Source organism: Artemia sp. Qi Xiang Cuo, chromosome 6, assembly GCF_049724085.1.
Source record: "Artemia sp. Qi Xiang Cuo chromosome 6, ASM4972408v1, whole genome shotgun sequence".
Taxonomy (NCBI): domain Eukaryota; kingdom Metazoa; phylum Arthropoda; class Branchiopoda; order Anostraca; family Artemiidae; genus Artemia; species Artemia sp. Qi Xiang Cuo.
The window spans coordinates 11,497,424-11,522,158 of record NC_142799.1 but is presented as its reverse complement, the minus strand read 5'-3'; the positions used below and the strand labels follow the sequence as shown (position 1 = coordinate 11,522,158).

The following is a 24,735-nucleotide window of genomic DNA, read 5'->3' as shown; positions in this document are numbered from 1 at the left end:
CAACATAGTCTCCCCCATAAGGCTCCAAATCCAGGAAAGAAAAAAAAATTCACCAACAAAACATTTTCAATACGATACCTTCACACCTTCTAGAATCTAAAAAGAAGAGAAGCTATCAGGGGATTAAAGTCAAGAAAAAGGACCCCCCCCCCCCGTTAGCTCCAAAGACATTCAATGAAAAGAAAAAGAAATCTCTTACGTCAATAGTCCCCAAACAAGCTAGGCAGGGTTTACAGAGAAATAAATTGGAGAAAAATAAAAGTAGAAAAAGAGAAAGGTAAATTATAGAATGCAATTTTAGTAAAGTAAAAGAAGCACACGAAAAAGATAAAGAGATTTCAAATCAAGCAAGGCTTTAAATGAAGAACGGATAATTTCATGAATAATAATCTTTTCCTTATCATAAGGTTTTGAAAATGGCCTGATTGAAGAGGGAAAGGCTTACATCCAAATAACAGGACAGTATGAAACATATGACTAAATTGGTTTGAAGAAAAGAATTCTAAAATCTGACCCCATAAGTATATTTTTAGCTTTCTTAGGATTTTTAGGCTTCTGGAGACTTTGACCTTAGTCAAGTCAACATGATACTGACTTAAAAATTTCCATCAAGCACAACGCCTAAGAATCGAATATAGTCATGACAAGCTTAGACTCTTGAGAAAACGAGAAAGTATGATTTGCAAAGGTTTAATGTCACTTACATCAAACCATTAGGTAATTATTTCAAAAAGGGTTGTTGGCTTTGAACAAAGATTATACTGAGTTCTACCGGCTGTGCCAAGAGCACTGTCACCAAGAAAAGAAATAAATGCATCCGGAAAGGATTAGCTCTTGTCAAAGTTATTGCTAAATAATGGTTTACACAGATGACAGCAAATCGTAGGTTTTGAATTTTTAACCTCATTAATAAGGTCATTAACATATAAAGAGTATTGGCCATTGACAGATCCTTGCGGAACGCCAAAGTCTATTACAGAAGGGTTACAAAAGAGTGGATCAACCGAGACGACTCGATCAGATAATTTTGAAAAAAAAAAAAGTACTATGTCTTATAGCAAATTGGAAAAAATTCCGAAGAAGATTCTTATATGTAATGAGTCAACGGGTTTTCGTACACCATGAAATAGAGCAGCAGGTCTCATATCAGAATCAAAAGCTGAATGTAAATAGTTGGCGAGAGTTCTACATTCACGCTCAGTTTTGTCTTGAAACTAAATTGAAAAAATCATGTCAGAAAAGCTAAGAATTAAGAAAATCTAGAAGACGAAAATGTATAGCTTTTTCGAAAATTTTATTAAATACTGATAAAAGAGGAATGGGACAATAATTTCCGCGATGTTTTCATGATCCAGCTTTAAAAGGAATACTTAAAGCACTTGGGAATACGCCATTTTCAAAAGAAATATTGACAAGCGTCATTGGGGTAGGAACGATGACAGGAATAATGAACTTGACCACTTTAGTAGAAATACAGTCTGGGCCAGAAAATGAAGAACGCCACAAACCATTTACAACTCTGTCAATTTGACCTTCAGAGACAGGTTCTAAAGCTATTAATTTAAGATCTAAGGTCTAAGGTCAGATCCAAAATCAGGTGGAAAAGAAAGAGGATTTACAAAAGTAGTCGTAGTTTTGCCAATATTAGTAAAATAAGAAGTAAATGTATCTTGAAAATTTAGTTAACCCTCTACGATTTTGCAATCAATCAAAACATTTGAAAAAAAAGAAGGAAAAGAAGAAGGTTTTACGATAGAATTGATTACTTATTATGTCTTGCTAATGGATTTACCACACTTAGATAATTTTCTGATATAGAAAATTAATTTAGCTTCGTGACATAGCGAACTTTAAACACTTTTATGAGCTGTGAGATGTTTAAGTCAAGATTCGCTTGAAGAGCAGCCTTCTAAAGATTATTTTTCATCTTCCAGCTCATGAGGAATCCAGGAACCATGTATCCAAGATAAATTCTTTCAATGAATGATGAAACGAATTAAAAAGAGAATCTAAATCCAATTCAGCTTGAAAGACACTCCATGAATTCTCCACCAAGCGTGCCCTAAGAAGGGCCAGCTGTTGATCATTAAATTTTAAACAAGAAAAGCTGACTCTTTGGCGTTTCTTAAGCAATGAATCAGGAAACAAATATCTTGAAAACATTGTAAAATGGTTTTGTATGTCTCCATGAAACTTCCCACTTCTCTGAACACCAGCTTGAAAGCCAAAAGCATGTTGCTTGAAGAAAATCAGCCATGACTATAAACCTGTATGATTTGGAGGAGGCACATCAGTAGAACCCTATCATGAGGTACAGAACGAACACCGTGCTGCCATCTACAATTTAGTTTAATACTGACGGGGCACCAAATATGGGCATAGCCTCCCTAGGGAGAAAGATTGCGTAATGGGGTCAATGACCTAAATTTCACAACAACAACAACGACCTTGACATTCGCTGAGAGCGTGCACTTACAACAACATCGACCTTGGAACACCTGTGCTGTCGACCTCAATTCACCTATCGTGAATCATTAATTCCCCTTAGAAACAACAAATTAATTTCCCTTTCTTGACAGATCAATCAATCAATGACATCATCTGTAAGACTTTAAAAATTTTCGCCTAGAAACATTTCTCCAGGAATAGATCCAAGTCATTAATGTCTTTGCCTCGGAAACAACTCTTTTGGTCGAACTCCAAAGGATATTAATAACCAAAGGCCACGGAAACAATTAGGCAAGAAACATCTTAGTGATGAAATGTTTTAGCGCTGGAATCAGGTTTCCTATTAATTTGAAATGCGTTAGCACAGAGATGCCAATAACAATGGAACACGCTGAATTTTCGTTTAGGGATAATTTGGGCGAAACCGTTTTAGACAGGTTATGGAACTATTTCGGCGAAACAGATAGAGACATTTTAAAATAAAATTTTTTAAGAGATTTTAGAAGAGAATTTAAAGGTGAAACTCTGTGGTCGTTATAATACACAAGTTTCATTTGAACAGTGTTGTGAGGTCCTCTAACCCAACCCCAAAGGGTTCCAATCCTCCTACCCCAACCCCGAAGGAAGCCCCCGGTCCTCAAAGCCCCCCAAACTCCCAAAGGCCCTCCACCGGTCCCCCAAAGGCCCACCCAGACCCCCAAAGGCCATCCCCAGGCCCCAAATGTCCCCCAGGCCCCCAACTGCCCCCCCCCCGGACACTCAAAGGTCCCCAAGCTCCCAAAGGGCCACCGGCGCCCCCAAAGGCCCACTCCAGACCCTCAACGGCCATCCCCGGGCCCCCCAAAGGCCCATCGAGTTCCCAAAAGACCAACAGGGTCCCAAAGGCCCTCCACCGGTCCCCAAATGTCCCCCAGGCTCCCAACTGGCCCCCGGACCCCCAAAGGCCCTCCCCCGGCCCCCAAAGGTCCACCGGGCTCCCAAAGAACCAATCGGTCCTCAAGTGCCCCCCAGACCCCCAAAGGGCCTCCCTGTGACCCAAAGGCCCTCCACCGGTCCCCAAAAGTCCCCCACGCACCCAAAGGCCCACCCGAAGCCCCAAAGGCCCACCCAGACCCCCAAATGCCATCTCCGGACCCCAAAGCCCATCCCAGTAGCGGTTGGTTGTGGTTTACCTTGTCACAGTTACATTTTCATGATTTTTCAAAGTTCATTCTGATTTTCTATAGTTGAAATTAAAGAGTTTGAATAGTTCCTTAGTTTTTGGTGTTTTTTTAACTTGTCTAATTTTAATTTTAATTATTTTTAAATGCTAATATTGAATTTATTTAGTTGAAATGTAAAATTTGGAATGTTTAAGTAGTGTTTGGTCATGGTTTACCTTGTCACAGTTACATTTTCTTGATTTTTCAAAGTTCATTTTGAATTTCTTTTGTTGAAGTGCAAGAGTTGGAATATTTCAGTAGCGTTCGGTTGTGGTTTACCTTGTCAAAGTTACATTTTCTTGATTTTTCAAAGTTCATTTTGAATTTCGTTTGTTGAAATGCAAGAGTTGGAATATTTCAGTAGTGTTTGGTTTTGGCTTACCTTGTCACAGTTACATTTTCTTGATTTTTCAAAACTCATGTTGAATTTCCTTTGTTGAAATGCAAGAGTTGGAATATATCAGTAGTGTTTGGTTGTGATTTACATTGTCACGGTTATATTTTCTTGATTTTTCAAAGTTCATTTTGAATTTCTTTCATTGAAATGCAAGATTTGGAATATTTCAGTAGTGTTTGGTTGTGGTTTATTTTGTCACAGTTACATTTTAATGATTTTTCAATGTTCTTTTTAATTTCTTTTTTTTTAATTCAAGAGTTGGTATATTTAAGTAGAGTTCTGTTGTGGTTTACCTTGTCATAGTTACATTTTCTTGATTTTTCAAAGTTCATTTTGAATTTCTTTTGTTGAAATGCAAGAGTTGGAACATTTCAGTAGTGTTTGGTCGTGGTTTACCTTGTCACAGTTACATTTACTTGATTTTACAAAGTTCATTTGAATTTCTTTCATTGAAAAGCAAGAGTTGGAATATTTCAGTAGTGTTTGGTTATGGTTTACCTTGTCAAACTCACATTTTCGTGATTTTTTAAAGTTAATTTTGAATTTTTTTCGTTGAAAAGCAAGAGTTGTTCTATTAAAGTAGTGTATTGTCGTGTTTTAACTTGTCACATTTAACTTTAAATTATTTTTAAATTATAATTTTTAATTTATTTCGTTGAAATTAACTAGTTGGAATATTTCAGTAGTGTTTGCTTATGGTTTACCTTGTCACAGTTAAATTTTAATGATTTTTCAAAGCTCATTTTGAATTTCTTTAGTTGAAATGCAAGAGTTGGACTATTTCAATAGTGTTTGGTTGTGGTTTACCTTGTCACAGTTACATTTTCATGATTTTTCAAAGTTCATTTTGAATTTCTTTCGTTGAAATGCAAGAGTTGGAATATTTCAGAAGTGTTTGCTTATGGTTTAACTTGTCACAGTTACATTTTCATGATTTTTCAAAGATCATTTAGAATTTCTTTCGTTTAAATGCAAGAGTTGGAATATTTCAGTAGTGTTTGGTTATGGTTTACCTTGTCACAGTTACATTTTCATGATTTTTCAAAGTTCATTTAGAATTTCTTTCCTTGAAATGCAAGAGTTGGAATATTTCAGTGGTGTTTGGTTATGGTTTACCTTGTCACAGTTACATTTTCATGATTTTTCAAAGTTCATTTTGAATTTCTTTCGTTGAAATGAAAGAGTTGGAATATTTCAGTAGTGTTTGGTTGTGGTTTACCTTATCACAGTTACATTTTCTTGATTTTTCAAAGTTCATTTTGAATTTCTTTCGTTGAAATGCAAGAGTTGGAATATTTCAGTAGTGTTTGGTTGTGGATTACCTTGTCACAGTTACATTGTCTTGATTTTTCAAAGTTCATTTTGAATTTCTTTCGTGGAAATGCAAGAGTTGGAATATTTCAGAAGTGTTTGGTTGTGGTTTACCTTGTCACAGGTACATTTTCTTGATTTTTCAAAGTTCATTTTGAATTTCTTTAGTTGAAATGCAAGAGTTGGAATATTTCAGTAGGGTTTGGTCGTGGTTTAACTTGTCAGAGTTACTTTTTCTTGTTTTTTCATAGCTCATTTTGAATTTCTTTTGTTGAAATACAAGAGTTGGAATATTTCAGTAGAGTTCGGTTGTGGTTTAACTTGTCACAGTTACATTTTCTTGATTTTTCAAAGTTCATTTTGAATTTCTTTTGTTGAAATGAAAGAGTTGGAATATTTCAGTAGTGTTTGGTTGTGGTTTACCTTGTCACAGTTACATTTTCTTGATTTTTCAAAGTTCATTTTGAATTTCTTTCTTTGAAAAGCAAGAGTTGGAATATTTCAGCAGTGTTTGGTTGTGGTTTACCTTGTCACAGTTACATTTTCTTGATTTTTCAAAGTTCATTTGAATTTCTTTCATTGAAATTCAAGAGTTGGAATATTTCAGAAGTGTTTGGTTGTGGTTTACCTTGTCAAAGTTAAATTTTCTTGATTTTTAATATTTCATTTTGAATTTCTTTCGTTGAAATGTAATAGTTGGAATATTTCAATAGTGTTTGATCATGGTTTACCTTGTCACATTTACATTTTCTTGATATGTAAAAGTTCATTTTGAATTTCTTTCATTGAAATGCAATAGTTGGAGTATTTCAGTAGGGTTCGTTTTTGGTTTACCTTGTCACAGATACCTTATATTGATATTTAAATTCTAAGTTAGAATTTATTTATGTTAATTGAACGTGTTTGAATATTTAATTATTGTTTGATTATGGTTTACCTTGTCCCAGTTACATTTTCTTTATTTTTCAAAGTTCATTTGAATTTCTTTCATTGAAATGCAAGAGTTGGAATATTTCAGTAGTGTTTGGTTATGGTTTACCTTGTCACAGTTACATTTTCCTGATTTTTCAAAGTCCATTTTGAATTTCTTTCGTTGAAGTGCAAGAGTTGGAATATTTCAGTGGTGTTCGGTTATGGTTTAAATTGTCACAGTTACATATTCATGAATTTTCTAATTTAATTTGAAATTATATATTTGAAATTCTAGAGTTGGAATATTTCAGTAGTGTTTGGTTGTGGTTTACCTTGTCACAGTTACATTTTCATGATTTTTCAAAGTTCATTTTGAATTTATTTCGTTGAAAAGCAAGAGTTGGAATATTTCAGTAGTGTTTGGTTGTGGTTTACCTTGTCACAGTTACATTTTCTTGATTTTTCAAAGTTCATTTTGAATTGATTTCGTTGAAATGCAAGAGTTGGAATATTTCAGTAGTGTTTGGTTATGGTTTACATTGTCACAGTTACATTTTCTTGATTTTTCAAAGTTCATTTTGAATTTCTGTCGTTGAAATGCATGAGCTGGAATATTTCAGTAGTGTATGGTCGTGGTTTACCTTGTCACAGTTACATTTTCTTGATTTTTCAAAGTTCATTTCGAATTTATTTCTTTGAAGTGCAAGAGTTGGAATATTTCAGTAGGGTTTGATTGTGGTTTAACTTGTCACAGTTACATTTTCTTGATTTTTCCAAGTTCATTTTGAATTTATTTCTTCTAAATGAACGAGTTGGAATATTTCAGTTGTGTTTTGTTGTGGTTTACGTTGTCAAAGTTACATTTTCTTGATTTTTCAAAGTTCATTTTGAATTTCTTTCGTTGAAATGCAAGAGTTGGAATATTTCAGTAGTGTTTGGTTGTGGTTTACCTTGTCACATTTACATTTCTTTATTTTTCAAAGTTCATTTTTGAATTTCTTTCTTTGAAAAGCAAGAGTTGGAATATTTCAGTAATGTTTGCTTGTGGTTTACATTGTCACAGTTACATTTTCTTGATTTTTCAAAGTTAATTTGAATTTCTTTAGTTGAAATGCAATAGTTGGAATATTTCAGTAGTGTTTGGTTGTGGTTTACCTTGTCACAGTTATATTTTCTTGATTTTTCAAAGTTTATTTTGAATTTCTTTCGTTGAAATGCAAGAGTTGGAATATTTCAGTAGTGTTTGGTTGTGGTTTACCTTGTCACAGTTACATTTTCATGATTTTTCAAAGTTCATTTGAATTTATTTCGTTGAAATACAAGAGTTGGAATATTTCAGTATTGTTCGGTTGTGGTTTACCTTGTCACAGTTACATTTTCTTGATTTTTCAAAGTTCATTTTGAATTTCTTTCTTTGAAATGCAAGAGTTGGAATATTTCAGTAGTGTTTGGTTGTGGTTTACCTTGTCACAGTTAAATTTTCTTGATTTTTCATAGTTCATTATTATTTTATTTCCTTTAAATTCAATAGTTGTAATATTTCAGTCGTGTTTGGTTGTGGTTTACGTTGTCACAGTTAAATTTTATTTATTTTTCAAAGCTCATTTTAATTTCTTTTATTTAAATGCAAGAGTTGGAATATTTCAGTAGTGTTTGGTTGTGGTTTAACTTGCCACAGTTAAATTTTCTTGATTTTTCAAAGTCCATTTTGAATTTCTTTCGTTGAAATGCAATAGTTGGAATATTTCAGTAGTGTTTGGTCGTGGTTTACCTAGTCACAGTTACATTTTCTTGATTTTTCAAAGTTCATTTTGAATTTATTTAGTTGAAATGCAGGAGTTTGAATATTTCAGTAGTGTTTTGTTATGGTTTACCTTGTCACAGTTACATTTTCTTGATTTTTCAAAGTTCATTTCGAATTTCTTTTGTTGAAATGCAAGAGTTGGACTATTTCAGTGGTGTTTGGTTATGGTTAACCTTATCACAGTTACATTTTCTTGATTTTTCAAAGCTCATTTTGAATTTCTTTCGTTGAAAAGCAAGAGTTGGAATATTTCAGTAGTGTTTGCTTATGGTTTACCTTGTCACAGTTGCATTTTCATGATTTTTAAAAGTTCATTTGAATTTCTTTAGTTGAAATGCAAGAGTTGGAATATTTCAGTAGTGTTTGCTTATGGTTTACCTTGTCACAGTTGCATTTTATTGATTTTTAAAAGTTCATTTGAATTTCTTTCGTTGAAATGCAAGAGTTGGAATATTTCAGTAGTGTTTGGTTATGGTTTACCTTGTCAAAGTTACATTTTATTGATTTTTCAAAGTTCATTTCGAATTTATTTCGTTGAAATGCAAGAGTTGGAATATTTCAGTGGTGTTTGGTTATGGCTCACCTTATCACAGTTACATTTTCATGATTTTCAAATTCATTTTGAATTTCTTGCATTGAAATGCAAGAGTTGGAATATTTCACTAGTGTTTGGTTCTGGTTTACCTTGCCACATTTACACACAGGTATACACATGTACACAAATGTGCTTATCATGAGTGCTCATGATAAGTTAACCTAACCTTTTCCGGTGAGTTTGGTTAGGTTAGACTAGATTAAGTTAGGTTAGATTAGGTTAGGTTAGGTTAGCCTACGTACGCTTCACTTAGGTTAGCTTAGGTTAGGTGAGAGACATGCCCTAAGTTAGGTGTATGATTAGGTTAGGTTAGGTTAGATTAAGTTAGGTTAGGTTAAGTTCGGTTAGGCTAGTTTCGCCTCCGATCGCGCGCGTCCTACGGCTAACCTAGCCTACCCTAACTTAACCTAACCTAACTTAATCTAACCTAACCTAACCTAATCATACACATAACTTAGGGCATGTCTCTCACCTAACCTAAGCTAACCTAAGTGAAGCGTACGTAGGCTAACCTAACCTAACCTAATCTAACCTAACTTAATCTAGTCTAACCTAACCATACTCACCGGAAAAGGTTAGGTAACTTATCATGAGCACTCATGATAAGCACATGTGTGTACATGTGTATACATGTGTGTAAATGTGGCAAGGTAAACCAGAACCAAACACTAGTGAAATATTCCAACTCTTGCATTTCAATGCAAGAAATTCAAACTGAATTTGAAAATCAAGAAAATGTAACTGTGATAAGGTGAACCATAACCAAACACAACATAAAGACTACAAAACGGTATTTTCAAATAAATAAATTATAAATTTTATTTTAAAAATAAAGAAATTTTAACTGTTAAACGGTAAAACATACCCAAATACTACTTAAATATTCCAGCTCTCGCATTTAAAAGAAAGAAATTCAAATGAAATTTGAAAAATCAAGAAAATGTGACTGTGACAAGGTAAACCATACGCAAACACTACTGAAATATTCCAACTCATGCATTTCAACGAAAGAAATTCAAATGAACTTTGTAAAATCAAGATAATGCAACTGTGACAATTTAAAACATAATCAAACACTACTGAAATATTCCAACTCTTTCTTTTCAACGAAAGAAATTCAAAATGAGCTTTGAAAAATCAAGAAAATGTAACTGTGATAAGGTAAACCATAACCAAACACCACTGAAATAGTCCAACTCTTGCATTTCAATAAAAGAAATTATAAATAAACTTTGAAAAATCAAGAAAATGTAGCTGTGACAAGGTAAACCAAAACCAAACACTACTGAAATATTCCAACTCTTGCATTTCAACGAAAGAAATTCAAAATGAACTTTGAAAAATCAAGAAAATGCAACTGTGACAAGGTAAACCATAAGCAAACACCACTGAAATATTCCAACTCTTGCATTTCAATGAAAGAAATTCAAAATGAGCATTGAAAAATCATGAAAATGTAACTGTGATGAGGTAAACCCCAACCAAACACTACTGAAATAGTCCAACTCTTGCATTTCAATGAAAGAAATTCAAAATTAACTTTGAAAAATCAAGAAAATGTAACTTTGACAAGGTAAACCACGACCAAACACTACTGAAATATTCCAACTATTGCATTTCAACGAAAGAAATTCAAATTGAACTTTAAAAATCATGAAAATTTAACTGTGACAAGGTAAACCACAACCAAAAACTTCTGAAATATTACAACTCTTGAATTTCAATGAAAGAAATTCAAATGAAATTTTAAAAATAAATAAAATTTAAATGTTAAAATTTAAACATCTAGAAAAAACTACTGAAATATTACAACTTTTTCATTTCAAAGAAAGAAATTAAAAATTAAATTTGAATAATCAAGAAAATTTAACTGTGACAAGGTAAACCACAACAAAACACTACTTAAATATTCCAACTCTTGCATTTCAACGAAAGAAATTCAAAATGAACTTTGAAAAATCAAGAAAATGTAACTGTGACAAGGTAAACCACAACCGAACGCTACTGAAATAGTCCAACTCTTGCATTTCAACGAAAGAAATTCAAATGAACTTTGAAAAATCAAGAAAATGTAACTGTGACAAGGTAAACCAAAAGCAAACACTACTGAAATATTCCAACTATTGCATTTCAACGAAAGAAATTAAAAATTAACTTTGAAAAATCAAGAAAATGTAACTGTGACAAGGTAAACCACAACCAAACACTGCTGAAATATTCCAACTCTTGCATTTCAACGAAAGAAATTCAAATGAACTTTGAAAAATCAAGAAAATGTAACTGTGACAAGGTAAACCAAAAGCAAACACTACTGAAATATTCCAACTCTTGCTTTTCAACAAAAGAAATTCAAAAATGAACTTTGAAAAATCAAGAAAATGTAAATGTGACAAGGTAATCCACAACCAAACACTAGTGAAATATTCCAACTCTTGCATTTCAACGAAAGAAATTCAAAATGAACTTTGAAGAATCAAGAAAATGTAACTTTGACAAGGTAAACCACAACCAAACACTACTGAAATAGTCCAACTCTTGCATTTCAACGAAAGAAATTCAAAATGAACTTTGAAAAATCAAGAAAATGTAACTGTGACAAGGTAAACCACAACCAAACGCTACTGAAATATTCCAACTCTTGCATTTCAATGAAAGAAATTCAAAATGAACTTTGAAAAATCAAGAAACTGTAACTGTGACAAGGTAAACCACGACCATACACTACTGAAATATTCCAGCTCATGCATTTCAACGAAAGAAATTCCAAATGAACTTTGAAAAATCAAGAAAATGTAACTGTGACAAGGTAAACCATAACCAAACACTACTGAAATATTCCAACTCTTGCATTTCAACGAAAGCAATTCAAAATGAACTTTGAAAAATCAATAAAATTTAACTGTGACAAGGTAAACCACAACCAAACACTGCTGAAATATTCCAACTCTTTCTTTTAAACTAAAGAAATTCAAAATTATCTTTGACAAATCATGAAAATGTAACTGAGACAAGGTAATCAACAACCAACCACTACTGAAATAGTCCAACTCTTGCATTTCAACGAAAGAAATTCAAAATGAACTTTGAAAAATCAAGAAAATGTAACTGTGACAAGGTAAACCACGACCAAACACTCCTGAAATATTCCAACTCTTGCATTTAAACTAAATAAATTAAAAATTAAATTTTAAAAAAATTTAAATTGAAAATTTTAATATTAAAAAAAAAAAAACAAAATAATTAATTCTTCAATAAATGTAATTTAAACTAATTAAATAAAAATGAACTTTTAAAAATCATTAAAATTTAACTGTGACAAGGTAATCCACAGCCAAACACTACTGAAATATTCCAACTCTTGCTTTTCAACGAAAGAAATTCAAAATGAACTTTGAAAAATCAAGAAAATGTAACTGTGACAAGGTAAACCACAACCAAACACTACTGAAATATTCCAACTCTTGCATTTCAACAAAAGAAATTCAAAATGAACTTTGAAAAATCAAGAAAATGTAACTGTGACAAGTTAAACCACAACCTAACGCTACTGAAATATTCCAACTCTTGCATTTCAACAAAAGAAATTCAAAATGAACTTTGAAAAATCAAGAAAATGTAACTGTGACAAGGTAAACCACGACCAAACACTACTGAAATATTCCAACTCTTTCATTTAAAATAAAGAAATTCAAAATTAACTTTGAAAAATCAAGAAAATGTACCTGTGACAAGGTAAACCACAAACAAACACTACTGAAATATTCCAACTCTTGCATTTCAACGAAAGAAATTCAAAATGAACTTTGAAAAATCAAGACAATGTAACTGTGACAAGGTAATCCACAACCAAACACTACTGAAATATTCCAACTATTGCATTTCAACGAAAGAAATTCAAAATGAACTTTGAAAAATCAAGAAAATGTAACTGTGACAAGGTAAACCACAACCAAACACTACTGAAATATTCCAACTCTTGCATTTCAACGAAAGAAATTCAAAATGAACTTTGAAAAATCAAGAAAATGTAACTGTGACAAGGTAAACCACAACCAAACACTACTGAAATATTCCAACTCTTTCACTTCAACGAAATAAATTCAAAATGAACTTTTAAAAATCAGGAAAATGTAACTGTGACAAGGTAAACCATAACCAAACACCACTGAAATATTCCAACTCTTGCATTTCAACGAAAGAAATTCTAAATGAACTTTGAAAAATCAAGAAAATGTAACTGTGACAAGGTAAACCATAACCAAGCACTACTGAAATATTCCAACTCTTGCATTTCAACGAAAGAAATTCGAAATGAACTTGTAAAAATCAAGAAAATGTAACTGTGAAAATGTAAAACACAATAATCAACTTTTTAAATATTCCTAATAGGGATTTAAAATGAATTAAAGTCAAAATGAACTTATAATAGTAATGAAAAACTAACCGTGATATTGTAAAACGCGTAAAATCTCTGATGAAATATTACAAATCTTGCTTATCAATGAAAGAACTTAAACTTTAACTGTGAATAATCATTAAAATGTAACTATGACAAGGTAAACCATAACCAAACACTACTGAAATAGTCCAACTCTTGCATTTAGACGAAAGAAATTCAAAATGAGCTTTGAAAAATCATGAAAATGTAACTGTGACAAGGTAAACCATAAGCAAACACTACTGAAATAGTCCAACTCTTGCATTTCAACGAAAGAAATTCAAAATGAACTGTGAAAAATCAAGAAAATGTAACTGTGACAAGGTAAACCACAACCAAACACTACTGAAATATTCCAACTCTTGCATTTCAATTAAAGAAATTCAAAATGAACTTTGAAAAATCATGAAAATTTAACTGTGACAAGGTAAACCACAACCAAACAATTCTGAAATATTCAAACTCTTGCATTTCAATGAAAGAAATTGAAATGAACATTGAAAAATAATGAAAATGTAACTGTGATAAGTTAAACCACAACCAAACACTACTGAAATATTCCAACTCTTGCATTTCAACAAAGAAAATTCAAATGAATTTTGAAAATTCAGGAAAATGTAACTTTGACAAGGTAAATCACAACCGAACGCTACTGAAATAGTCCAACTCATGCATTTCAACGAAAGAAATTCAAATGAAATTTGAAAAATCAAGAAAAATTAACTGTGACAAAGTAAACCACAACCAAACACTACTGAAATATTCCAACTATTGCATTTCAACGAAAGAAATTCAAAATGAACTTTGAAACATCAAGAAAATTTAACTGTGACAAGGTAAACCACAACCAAACACTACTGAAATAGTCCAACTCTTTCATTTCAACAAAGGAAATTCAAAATGATCTTTGAAAAATCAAGAAAATGTAACTGTGACAAGGTAAACCACAACCAAACACAACTGAAATATTCCAACTCTTGCATTTCAACAAAGGAAATTCAAAATGATCTTTGAAAAATCAAGAAAATGTAACTTTGACAAGGTAAACCACAACCGAACGCTACTGAATTATTCCAACTCTTGCATTTCAACAAAAGAAATTCAAAATGAACTTTGAAAAATCAAGAAAATGTAACTGTGACAAGGTAAACCACGACCAAATACTACTGAAATATTCCAACTCTTGTATTTCAACGAAAGAAATTCAAAATGAACTTTGAAAAATCAAGAAAATGTAACTGTGACAAGGTAATCCACAACCAAACACTACTGAAATATTCCAACTCTTGCATTTCAATGAAAGAAATTCAGAATGAACTTTGAAAAATCAAGAAAATGTAACTGTGACAAGGTAAACCACAACCGAACTCTACTGAAATATTCCAACTCTTGCATTTCAACGAAAGAAATTCAGAATGAACTTTGAAAAATCAAGAAATTGTACCTGTTGCACGGAAAACCAAAACCAAACACTACTGGGATGGGCTTGGGGGGCGGGAGTGGGATTGTGGGGGTGAGGGTGGGCATTGGGGGCGCCGGGAGGGCCTTTGGGTGCCTGGGGGATATTTGGGGACCGGTGGAGAGCCTTTGGGGCAAAGGGAGGGCCTTTGGGGGTCTGGGGGCACTTGAGGACCGATTGGTCCTTTGGGAGCCCGGTGGACCTTTGGGGGCCGGGGGAGGGCCTTTGGGGGTCCGGGGGCCAGTTGGGAGCCTGGGGGACATTTGGGGACCGGTGGAGGGCCTTTGTGACTCTGTTGGTCTTTTGGGAACTCGATGGGCCTTTGGGGGGGCCGGGTATAGCATTTGTGGGTCTGGGTGGGCCGTTGGGGCGCCGGGCGGGCCGTGGGGTGACTGGGGGACAGGTGGGGACCGGGGGAGGGCCTTGGGGGCACAGGGAGACGCTTGGGGGGGCGGGGGGGCACTTGAGGACCGCATGGTCCTTTGGGAGCCCGGTGGACCTTTGGGGGCCGGGGGAGGGCCTTTGGGGGTCCGGGGGGCCAGTTGGGAGCCTGGGGGACATTTGGGGACCGGTGGAGGGCCTTTGGGACCCTGTTGGTCTTTTGGGAACTCGATGGGCCTTTGGGGGGCCCGGGGATGGCCGTTGAGGTTCTGGGGTGGGCCTTTGGGGGCGCCGGTGGCCCTTTGGGAGCTTGGGGGACCTTTGAGTGTCCGGGGGGGCAGTTGGGGGCCTGGGGGACATTTGGGGCCTGGGGATGGCCTTTGGGGGTCTGGGTGGGCCTTTGGGGGACCGGTGGAGGGCCTTTAGGAGTTTGGGGGGCTTTGAGGACCGGGGGCTTCCTTCGGGGTTGGGGTAGGAGGATTGGAACCCTTTGGGGTTGGGTTAGAGGACCTCACAACACTGTTCAAATGAAACTTGTGTATTATAACGACCACAGAGTTTCACCTTTAAATTCTCTTCTAAAATCTCTTCAAAAATCCTCTTTTAAAATGTCTCTATCTGTTTCGCCGAAATAGTTCCATAACCTGTCTAAAACGGTTTCGCCCAAATTATCCCTAAACGTAAATTCAGCGTGTTCCATTGTTATTGGCATCTCTGTGCTAACGCATTTCAAATTAATAGGAAACCTGATTCCAGCGCTAAAACAATTCATCGCTAAGATGTCTCTTGCCTAATTGTTTCCGTGGCCTTTGGTTATTAATATCCTTTGGAGTTCGACCAAAAGAGTTGTTCCCGAGGCAAAGACATTAATGACTTGGATCTAGTCCTGGAGAAATGTTTCTAGGCGAAAATTTTTAAAGTCTGACAGATGATGTCATTGATTGATTGATCTGTCAAGAAAGGGAAATTAATTTGTTGTTTCTAAGGGGAATTAATGATTCACGATAGGTGAATTGAGGTCGACAGCACAGGTGTTCCATGGTCGATGTTGTTGTAAGTGCACGCTCTTAGCGAATGTCAAGGTCGTTGTTGTTGTTGTGAAATTTAGGTCATTGACCCCATTACGTAATCATTCTCCCTAGGGAGGCTATGCCCTTATTTGGTGCCCCGTCAGCATTAAACTAAATTGTAGATGGCAGCACGGTGTTCGTTCTATACCTCATGATAGGGTTCTACTCACATCGTCTTGTAGCACCACTGAACACCTTCTACCTCACTCTTGGTTTTTAAACAGAAGTGTTGCTCTCCTGCAAATTAATTGAACTGGAATCCTGTAAGTGTTTTCAATAGGTATGAATGGGGAACAAAAGTGGACATATTTCCTCTTCAACTACACCTCGTAGCCAAACTTTTTTTTTCTAAAGAATATGTTATAAGTTTGATTTGCTTGGTCTGTTCTAGCTGAAAAGTCGCCAACACTCTTTAAGATCTGTAAAATGCTTGCATCAGACCCATTGGCGAGTATGGATGCCCGCTTTATGCTGGTGCTCCAAAAAAGTTACTGGCGTCAGTTCATAGGGTCCAAAATAGGGATAATAGGGCAGGTTTAGTCGTTTCCCAAAACTCTCTTCAGTCAGTTAGTGAGAGGTTTGATATAATATCGATGGCTCTTTTCTACAAGTACCTATATTCACTTCCATCTGTAGAGATTTTTCGTATTGTGACCCCAATTCTCAAACCAACAAGACAGACACGAAGGCACACAACTTGGTCCAATTATCTTGAGGCTGGGAAGCCGAGAACAGAGTACTTCAAGAACAGCCTCATCCAGCGTTGCACTTCAATCTGGAATGACCTTGCTGAGGAAGTAATCCCTAAGAGTTTCTCTGTTGACTCTTCCGGAAAAAAAGATTCAATAGTCGTCTGCAAACCTCGATAAAAGACTTCAAACCTCTGCAAACCTCGATAAAAGAGGCAATGGGGGCAAATCAAATATTTAATTATACCTAGTCCCGCGAATTAAAAAAAACTCTTATTAAAAAAAAATATATATACTCGAAACGCCTGGTTGACGCTGTTGCCAGTAAATTCATATTTACTTCCTAAAAGCAACATTTGCCTTGTCTGAATAGTACTTTTCTTGATCGGAGCTTACCATTAAAAAATAGAGACACGGTTTATAAAAAAGAAAGTTCGACTATATCCATTGGGGTAGCAACTACAAAGTGGAAAACTGCTCGTACTTGGACTATTACGCTAAATTTTTAAGACTATCTCACAGCATCAGACATGATCTGTTATGTTGGAAATTTTCAAATTGCAATGTTTGCTTTTTCATCTAATCGCCATTCTCTAGTTTTAAAGTATCAGCGTTCGTGTGGGTTTTATGTTTCTGGATAACAATCGGCTGTTAAACCACGGTTATCTTTGCCGATGATGGGCTCCCAATTTCTGGTGGATAATATACCTATTAATGGTAGCTTGCAGTTAATAAATATTTAGTGTTGTACGACTTGTAAGCCCGAATCACGTAACACGTGCGAAAACAGGGCAGATATGTTGGACATTTTCTTTAAGTTAACTTTATCCATTCTGGTCTGCATTTGAGATAAATATATCCTGTTCTCGAAACAAATCATTGTTATCACCAAATAAATCGGAAACAGATAATTGGTATACGTTTCTGGGCAAAAGTAACAAGGCATTATTGTGCATTTTTAGAAGTAATAGCTCCGATTAGGTGTCAGGGACAATAGAATAGAAGGAACAGCTTATTTTGAGACTGACATTACTGAATATAACATCAGTATTCTTTAAGAAAAAGCGGTTCTTATGCATATAATTTTACAAGTTTTGAGGATTTGAAAACTACAGCGTCTAATCAATAGCAAAGAGCCAAAACCGGAGTATTTCTCCAACAAACTCCGATCAAAGGACCACCGTTAACCAAACACTGTAGAAGTTGAACTTTTGTAATAATAATAGGTTGACGTTTAATTACAATGTTTTATTTTTTTACACAATACTTCAGAGGCGGCTTTAGGGGGGAAGACAGAAGGGGCACTTACTCCGGGTGCAGAAACTTTCGGGTTGTAAAATTTTAAATAAAAACATCTAACGGTTATAATCATTTTGTAATTTGGAAATTTTATTTTTTATTAAAATAAAGTAGATGGTGCAGTTGACAGAAAGTAAGAACAAATTTTATTTGAAGTTTTTATTTTTTTTTACATATCTTCATCGCCATTCCTTGGAAATTGGCGTTGCACCATGTTTCTTACAGAATAATGAGCTTATTTTCAATCCTAATTATTGGAGAGCCAAATAAGGTCATGGACCACTTCAACCCCTCCCTTATCTTACCCCTATTTTTTGTAAAAAAGTAGGCATATTATACTTTGGTTGAGGTGGAATCAAGCAAGGATTTCCAATCTGCATGACTGGAAAACCAGAATGGGCTATTGGCGTCTTCACCCCCCTCTCATTTTCTCCCCATTATTTCTTGAGAAGAAAAATCTATTCATATTGCACCTTATTTGAATCAAGTTGATGCAAAAATAATTCAATCTATGTTATTGAAGGCATAAATTGGGCCCTAGCCCTTCCTACCCTCCATTGACCAAATTTTTAGCAGGGAGGTTGGCATGTTGCATCTTCTTTGAATAAGAATCATTAAATATTTTTGATTTTTAAGAGTAGAGGAAAGAAACAAGGTTTGATCGCCCATTTAAGAGTCCTTCCTCTGCCTCTAGTATAAACATGTTAGTTAAAATATAGGCATACAGTAACCTGCCTGAACCATAATCATGCAAAGACTTCGAATCACTATGTTTGGAAGCAAAATTTGGCTCCTTGGGCCATTCAACCTCCCTGCCTCCTCAAAATAATGTTTGTCTCTGTTCCCCTAAAACGCTTTCGCACTGTAAGCTCCTCTCCACTTCAACTTTGATGCGTTTAGCCTCGTTTGAACTGGAATCATACACGAATTTTTTATTGCTGTGATTGGAGAACTGAGGTTGGCCCTTGATTCCTCCAATACCCCCAGTTTCTCTCCCCACAGACTTTTTTACGCAAAGGGGTTGCACCTTTATTGAAACGCAATCACGTAAGTATTTTCAATCTCTATTACCCGAGCCTATACCAGTCTTATCAAACAGTTCGTGGTAACGAACTGTAAGGAGCGACCGGCTCAATAGTAACCGAAACGTAAAAAAAGAATTTTTGATACCAATAGATACATCAAAAGAATCAAATTTTAATGTTGATTTGAAATATATAAGTTTCATTAAGTTTAGTTTTACCCATAAAAAGTTACGCGCCTGAGAAAATTTGCCTGATTTTCGAAAAAAGGGGGAAGCACTCCCTAAAAGCTATAGAACATGAATGAAAATAACACCATAAGATTCAGCGCATCAGAGAACCCTACTGTAGAGGTTTCAAGCTCCTATCTGCCAAAATGTGGAATTTTGTGTTTTTTGCCAGAAGAAAGATCACAGATGCGTGTTTATTTGTTTTGTTTTTTTGTGTTCCCAGGGGTGATCGAATCGACCCAATGGTCCTAGAATATCGTGGTAGGGCTCATTCGAACAGAAATTAAAAGTTAAGTGACAAAAAAATGGAGGGCACCTAGGCCCCCTCCCACGCTCATTTTTTCCCAAAAGTCACCCGATCAAAATTTTGAGATATCCATTTTGTTCAGCATGGTCGAAAATATAATAAATATGTCTTTTAGGATGACTTAATCCCCCAAAGCCCCCGGGGGAAGGGTTGAAAGTTATAAACTTTACCCTATGTTTTAATCAATCAATCAATCAATTTACTCAAGTTATTTCGTATATGAAAGGGGCTTTCCCTTCCTCAATGCCTCGCTCTTTACGCTAGAGTTAGACTCTTCTCACAACGCTATTTTTTAAAACAATAAAAAAATTTAGCGTAAAGCGCGAGGCGTGGAGGAGGGGACAACCCCTTTCATATACGGAATAATTTCTGTTCGTTTTAAGTTTTAATGTTGCTCCTTATTTTCAGTTTAAAAAACTTGTTTTTTATTTAATTATTATATATGATGAGAGTGGCGTTATAGCTCAATTTTAGCTATTGATGTTTAAACCAATATTATCATCAAGAAATAGTTCCTACCAGTCCTGCACTGGCCATCATCAGGCTAGTTTGAACTGGTCAACAGAGAGGTAACTCAGAGAGGCAGAGGCGAAATCAGAGGCAACCCACTAGTATTGCGAATAGTAATAAGCCACATGCCTTCAACATATTGTTCTTTTTTTCCCACAGCCAATTCATGCGGAAGGGGTGGTCATAAAAACTTCAGAGGGGGTCAATCAATTGGAAATTGAAAGTTCTAATGCCCTTTCAAGAACTAAAGCAAATGAAGGGCCACTATCTCTCATCTCTTGCCCTTTTTGTTGCTCAATCCCCCTGCCCTGGAGTTCCAAAGACGTTCAGTCCATATTTTGAGATAGCCATTTTGTTCAAAATAGCCGTAAAGTCGAACAGATATACGTCAGAGAATGATTTGATCCCACAGTATTGCGGCAAGGTTTTATAACGGGAAAGGGGGGGGGGGTTGCATACCTCAGGAACAACTAAGAATATTAAATTGAAAACATCACAGAATGTTGAACCAAATCGAAAGGCACTCCAGGTTGTTCAAAGAGAGTACCTTCAAATTCTCACGGCAAGCTATGGGTATTCAGTTGAAACTTTCAGGGAGTGTTGAACTAAATCAAAAGACACTATGTGCATTCAGGTGGTCAAAATTGCGTACCTGCAATATCATAGGAACGGCCTAGGGTATTAAGCTCGTAGTTTTGGGTTGCTTAGGGGGATTTTGGAATAAATCAAAAGACACTCTGGTCATCCTGGTTGTCAAAGGGGTGCGTCTACATTATCTCAAGACTGGCTAAGAGTATTAAGTTGATACTTAAAGAGAATTTTGACCAGGGATATTGCAATGAATCAAAAGGCATATATACATCCAGGTTATAATGGGCGTATCTGCTCTATCTCAAAAGACTAAGAGCATTAAGTTGGAAGTTTCAGGGAATGTTAGCAGGGATGTTGAACTAAATTACAATATATCACATGCAAACAGATTGTCAAAATGATGTACATGCAATTCCTCAGGAAGGGCTAAGGGTACTAAGTTGAATAAGGAATGTTTAGGGAGGTGTTGATCAACACTTGGGGATGAAGTTGAAACTTTCAGGGAGTCATAGGATGGGGTAAATTAACCTAATATTCTGACTTAAGTTGGACAAAGGTAAATGAAAACCCACTAAGTGTATCCAGATCATCAAAATTGCATATCTACGATATATTGACAATGGCAGGGGTTTGAAGTTAAAACCTAAAGACACTGTTTTTGAAAGGGAATGGCAGGATAGGACAAGGGGTTTCAAATTTTTGTGGGGGAGGGGAACGAGGTAAATAATTTATGTCTCTGTTCCCCTAAAATGTTTTTGCACAACTGACTCCTATTGAATTTATAATTTCTGCATAGTTAAGTAGTATATATTAAAAAACATTATGCCTTTCTGAGTCGTTGAAATAGTGTATTTGGAATAATTTTGTATTGACTTGTAGTATCACACGAAAAACCTTCTTGTGGTAGTTTCTTTATGATTGGTCTGATTATTTATTTTGATTAATGTTTTTTACATACGAAAGTTTTTCATGCAGAATTTCGCTTTAGCCTACATATTTAATTGGAAAAAGAAGTAGTATATGAGGGACACGGATGTTAGCTTTCATCTTGCAAAATCATTTATGTTTACCTCCCCTTTGTTAAGTCCTAAAATTAACCTTAAATACAACGATCTATTTAAATCCGTTTCCTTTTGCACTAGCTGTTTCTTATCTCACTCTTGGTATCAAGTCCGCTCCAAAAGTAATGGCACCAACTATTGAACATGTAGTGGGGAGGATATACCTCTTCTTTTTTTTTAAAGGTAAATACGGAAAAAATATTTTCCAGAATATAATGGAGAGGAAGGCACAATTTCGTTTTTTTATGCAATGGGAATACCAAAAAATCAATGTAAAATCTATGATAGGGAATACCAACGTTCCGTGATTCATTTATTTGTTGATGGTAATTTCTGTTTGCTTTAAGTTTGAATTAATCATTATTCAATTAATATTGAATTAATTAAACAAAAAATTAATTATAAGACTTTATTTCGGCTCGTCTTAGGTTTTAATTTAGCTATTTATTTCTATTTGAAAAACTTTTTTTCTCGAAAATCGTTTTTCTTCATTAAAAACTTGAAGACAACATTGCCTAAAAAATCCGTAGCTAAGATAAAGCTATAATACTAATCAATAATAATCATATACATATAGCAATCACCCTTAGTTTTGAGTGGATATTGTATGGTTGTAATGCTATCCAAATTTTCTTTCATCTCAGCCGGAACTGCAACTGGAAATTTAAAACATCCCGCGTAAGAAAATCCTAACCGAATTCACCAGTAAAAATCTCCAAGATTGAACAAAACCTAAAGATTTAAACAATAAAAAGGGATTCATAGCAATAAGACGTTGTTTAGGGTAATATTGCTCTTTCTAAAATCCCAAGCTCAGGCCTGAAATCCCAAATTATTAGGGAAAATTCCAAGAATTAGCAGTGCTTATCTAAAATCTCACTGCGGTTTAGGATTTGCGCAACTTACGAGCACAGGCAATGACTACTGGGCATAAAGCGGTAGTCTGGGCATATCCGCGCTATAATAAGATGTATTGATCATATCATCTTACGCAACTTACGAGCATCTTACGAGCGCTATAATAAGATGTATTGATCATATCATCTTACGCAACTTACGAGCACAGGCAATGACTACTGGGCATAAAGCGGTAGTCTGGGCATATCCGCGCTATAATAAGATGTAGCCTATTGATCATATCATCTTACGGTTACCAGCATTTAGCTAATACTTCAACATAGATAGAGCAAGGACGTAATTAATATCCCGATTGACTTTTACAGAGGAAAAATTAATAAGCCAATTTATCTGATTTTCTTTCTTGTACAGCCGAACTTCATCATTTATATTAGCATATATTTCTGAACAAATAGCTCAATGATTGGATCTCTACGACGAGATGCTCTTTTATGGCTGTCGAAATGATTGTCGAGTCAGTAGATTATGCATCTTCATGCGTGGGAAGAAATTGCTTCTTCCGCTTGTGTGTATGATCCATGACTTAATTGGTAATGTTGACGAACTTGACAGCTTAGGATAAAGCCCTTGCCGGAGAAGTAACCTATGGAATAATACAGCCAAATCACAGTTTATTTCCATGACAATTATTGCATTAGACAAAGTGACAGTTTTTCTTGAGAGAAGGAAAAAATAAAAGAAATGCAGATTGGGAAAGAAATTGGTACTAGTGCATAATGAGGACACATTTATATATTGTACAAGGAAACCAGTCACGAAAAACCCGTCAAACTGGCTATTCTCAAGAGACCACTGTGCGTAAATGACTGCAAAGCCGTGGCTTCTCAATGAGTTACAATATTTAAACGATTGTTTTTGGGGGTTTAAGGGGGGAAAAGGTACCTAGGTTAGGTTACGTTACGTATTTAATATATGCTATGATTTACCCCCCCCCCCCCACTAATATGCAAAAATATAGCCCAAACTTTTTTATAAACTATTATATATTCATCCTATTTTATTTTATTTCATTAGCATTAACGAAACTGGACTTCTTTAGCAGCATATAGAAGTGTCCTTATTATGCACCAGTACCAAGAAATGTTGGGGGGGTTACCCTTTTGGACTTTTGCCCCCTACAAGATTTTGAAACATACTATGATGGGGTTATTTTCATTGGAATAGCTATTTCTATTGTTATTTTCAATTGATATTTTCAATGAATAACAACAAATTCGTGCAATTTTTGAAGCTGAAAAATATATTTACCCCCCCCCCCCAAAAAAAAAAAAAAGATCATCAATTTTTTTTTACGAGGCAACTATTATACGGTGTCTAAATCGGTCAACGTCGGTAAAGAAAAGATATTGACTTTAGTATTAAAAATTAACAAGAACTTTCAAAGTTGGAAATTCAACTGAGGCTTGCTGAAATACACTTAACAGCAATTAGGTTTATGATAAAAGCTTAATTTGGAAACAATGAATACTATATAACAAACAAAGGAATGCTATATAGCCGACAATGAATGATACCCAAAGATCATAATTTTCTCTGATATACATCAAGGTGACAAGCTCATCGTTAGAATCCAATATGCCATTAATTTAACTGCTTGTAAATTTTTTGCATCAATTGAAGCACAGAGAGAGAGAGAGAGCGAGAGAGAAAGAGAAGAAAGTATAAAAAAAGGAAAAAGAATCTTATGACAAAACAACTTGATGTTCTATTACTGGCTTAAAATTTGATAAAGCAATACGTTACAGTATTGACCAATGAAAACAAACCACCATTTTTACCAAGGAACTATAGGAAAGTAATCTCTCTTTCTCTTTTCGGTTGAACCTGCGCTTGCAGCATAAGCGGTCAATAAATAGTTTTAATAGAACAACCCTTTTCCAGAAAATAGGAGCAATTGCTAAGAAATTATCTAGGCTTACTAGGGTTTGGTGTAGTGAAACCTCGACAGTTGCATGCGAAAACATAAAACAAATATGGTAGGCCTAATTTGAAATATACCATAAATTAATTCATTAGAAAAGGAAAAGGTCCAATTTCTACATGTGGATCATGGACAGAATAACTACACTTTTTAATGTTAATTATGTTATT

General features: G+C 35.0%; 1 protein-coding gene across 1 annotated transcript in view; it reads right to left on the bottom strand.

Annotated features, from left to right (window-relative positions):
• The window catches only part of LOC148950865 (uncharacterized), a 71,653-nt gene that overhangs the window by 30,578 nt on the left and 16,340 nt on the right, over positions 1 to 24,735 (bottom strand). The window lies entirely within an intron of this gene.